General features: G+C 41.8%; 1 pseudogene; it reads left to right on the top strand.

The window, feature by feature from the left end:
- Positions 1–1976: 1976 nt before the first annotated feature.
- On the top strand, positions 1977–3221 carry LOC109197881 (sodium/calcium exchanger 2 pseudogene; annotated as a pseudogene).
- The last annotated feature ends 4 nt before the right edge of the window (positions 3222–3225 follow it).

Genomic DNA, 3225 nt, shown 5'->3' with positions numbered 1-3225 from the left:
GTGTTCACTGGCAAGTTAACTATCTCCACATTAAGCCAGAGCTCAAGTAAAAAATGTACAACAAGGTGCATCATATTCTAGGTGGATTATTGGACCCAACTTTACAGTTTCAGACTAGTTTTTGGCCTGAATGATGTCCAATCAACTTTAATGCTCAAAGCAGTGAGCTCAAAATCACTCAGGCAACATGAAGTCTGCCCTCTTTGTTTGTTTAATAATGAGGTGTCAGAGTTTTCCCAGTTTTTCAATTGTTGTGGGTAAAATGGCGATTTCACCAAGGCGGGACCTTATACCAGGGTCACAGACTTTATATAAAAGATATACTGTGACTTCACCAATTGATTAGCGTTGTGGCATCATCAGCCAAGGGAGGGGTGGATCTGAATTAGAATCTAAGGACACTGCCTCTTCCTACGTGGGTGACTTGTAAATCCCATGATGAAGCATACCCTGCTTTATCCTCTATCCTCAAAGCTACAAAATGACCTTCATGTTTTTTTTTATGTCATCTAAATTACCAATTAAGAGCATAAATGCATCAGCAAGGTGATGGAGCTCATGTACAAGTCTCATTTCTGCAACCTCAAGAGTTCCCACCTTTCTGGTGATTTAAAAGAATTTCATTCAGAATGGCTTTATTTTCCAGACCTGGTAGCTACATCTGTTTTTATACACAGTATGTACTCAGTGTGCATTTGTTACATTGTATCTTCGCCCCAAAAGTTAGTCAGATAAATAAGAAAAGATTCATTCCTCTTCTTGCACACAAACAGCACATAAACAGCTGATTCATCACAGAGACGTGCCTTAGCCAGAGAGAGCAGAGTAGCAGCAGAGCTGTGGGAACACCCTACCCCGGGTCGCTGAGGTGTTAATCATCATTATTGTCTAGTCCTACACCCACCTCTCTGGTCCTGTAGCCAGTGTGTTTCCTCTTATTGTATTCAGACAGCATCTACAGCATGTCATATGCGCAAAACATGCTAGTTGTAATGTTGTTGTTTTATTGTGTCACTTCCAAAGGCATTGATCTGTAAATGTTTTATAGAAAAAAACATTGAGGAAAATAGTCATCTGTTCTTATGGAAACACAATCTGTCAGTCTGTCATTGAGTTCTGTGTGACAGTGTGATTTAACTGAAATGTAAACCGTAATACATTCCAGCTAATTATGCTAAAGGAGAAAAAGATGCTTGAATTAGACGTAATTCAATCCCTAAAAACAAAGCACCAAATGTTGCTGTAAACTGCTCTCCAATCAGTAAAACATATTAGCATGCTTTAGTCTGTAGTGTAATAAAATAATAAATCTAATATTTTAAATAGCCGCTTTTTCAGCATGAAGGGTCAGGTCGTGGAGGTCAGATTTGTAAGTGAAGGCCACCATCTAGTGGAAGCAACAGATCTCTGCAGACAGTCAGTTAACTGTATTCCTTGAAGCATATTTCCATGTGTAGCTGTGATATTTTATTATAAAAATGTTTCCTATATCATTAATTACAACTTTCATAGCTTTTACAGGAATTAGCCCCTGTTATGGAGTGGATAATGAAAATGTTGTGTTTTTGCCATGATGGGTTTTGATTTCATTGTGTTTTGTTATGTAAATAAAAGATTTTTTTTCCCACAAACAAGGACAATCGGGTTTGTATGAAGTAAGAGATGATTTAGAATATGTAATAGGTAAAGGACCCAGTAAGTATGATAAGATTTTTAAAAGTATTCCTGTGCAAAAGTCAAAGACCGCTCTGTCCTTTAAGGTGCTATAATAGTTTGGTCACTTCAGGGTTAGAGAGTACGACTACAACAGAACATTTATGGGATTAATATCCTGCCACGCCATGAAACTGGCAGGACATAATCCACACATCACTACAGAATCAAAAGTCCTTCTCGTGCGGTTCAAACCCAGGTCACTACTGTGTCCAAACCCCTGAGTACTCTGAGTAGTATGACCTCCGTGCTGTTTGTAACTTGTAAAAAATATCACTGTGTGTTTGGCTCCTCCAGGTGATGGCGATGATGACGAGGAGGAAGGTCGTGAGGAGCGCCTTCCATCTTGTTACGACTACGTCATGCATTTCCTCACCGTCTTCTGGAAGGTTCTGTTTGCCTGCGTCCCGCCAACAGAGTACTGGAACGGCTGGGCCTGCTTCTTCGTGTCCATCAGCGCCATCGGGCTCCTCACCGCCATCATCGGGGATTTGGCATCGCATTCGGCTGCACCGTGGGGCTGCGGGACACTGTGACCGCCGTGGTGTTTGTGGCGCTGGGAACTTCCATTCCAGGTGAGTAAATGTCCGTTTCACTGTGTGAGAGCAAGAAAAGGCAGAAAGGAGCGTGGATGATTTGATTGTTTGAGTATTGGATGGATTATGGGAGAATACCCAGATTTATGAGTGCATGTAGTGTCACTTTGTAACTTTGTAGTTGTTTTGTGTCCTTCAGTCATTTTGCATCATTTTGCATCTGTTTATAATCATCTATTTGTATCTTTTGTGTGATTTTGTAGGTGGTTTGTTGCTCTTTCTGGCCATTTTATGTCTCTTTGTCATTTTGCATCTTTTTAATTGTTTTTAGTCACTTTTTTGTCATTTTTGTGTCTCTGAATCATTTCAATCATTTTCAGTCATCTTACTGGACACAAGCTTTGCGCCTCTTTAAAGTAATTTTGGATCTCTCTGTAGTTGCTTTGACTTTCTGTCAATCATTTTGTACCTTTGCAGTTGTTTTTTGTATCTTTTTGGTCATTGTTTGTCTCTTTGGATCATCTAATTGCTTTCTATTTAAAAAATTTCTGGGGTGTGAAGGTGTGTGACTCACATTTTCCACCTTTTCCTTCTCCAGACACCTTTGCTAGCAAGTGGCTGCCATACAAGACCAGCATGCCGACGCATCGGTTGGAAATGTCACTGGCAGCAACGCAGTCAACGTGTTCCTGGGGATCGGAGTGGCATGGTCAGTGGCCGCCGTGTACTGGAGAATTAAAGGAAAGGAGTTCCGGGTGGATCTGGATCACTGGCGTTCTCCGTCACGCTCTTCACCATCTTCACGTTCATCTGCATGTCCGTGCTATTGTTCAGACGCCGGCCCTCCATCGGCGGAGAGCTTGGCGGCCCGAAAGTGTCCCGCCTCCTGACACCCTCCTGTTCCTGGGTCTGTGGTTCCTCTACATCCTCTTCTCCAGCCTAGAGGCCTACTGTCACATCAACGGCTTTTAAAGAG

Source organism: Oreochromis niloticus, unplaced genomic scaffold (assembly GCF_001858045.2).
Source record: "Oreochromis niloticus isolate F11D_XX unplaced genomic scaffold, O_niloticus_UMD_NMBU tig00000322_pilon, whole genome shotgun sequence".
Lineage (NCBI taxonomy): Eukaryota > Metazoa > Chordata > Actinopteri > Cichliformes > Cichlidae > Oreochromis > Oreochromis niloticus.
The sequence above is the reverse complement of the archived record's forward strand: the minus strand, read 5'-3'. Positions and strand labels throughout refer to the sequence as shown.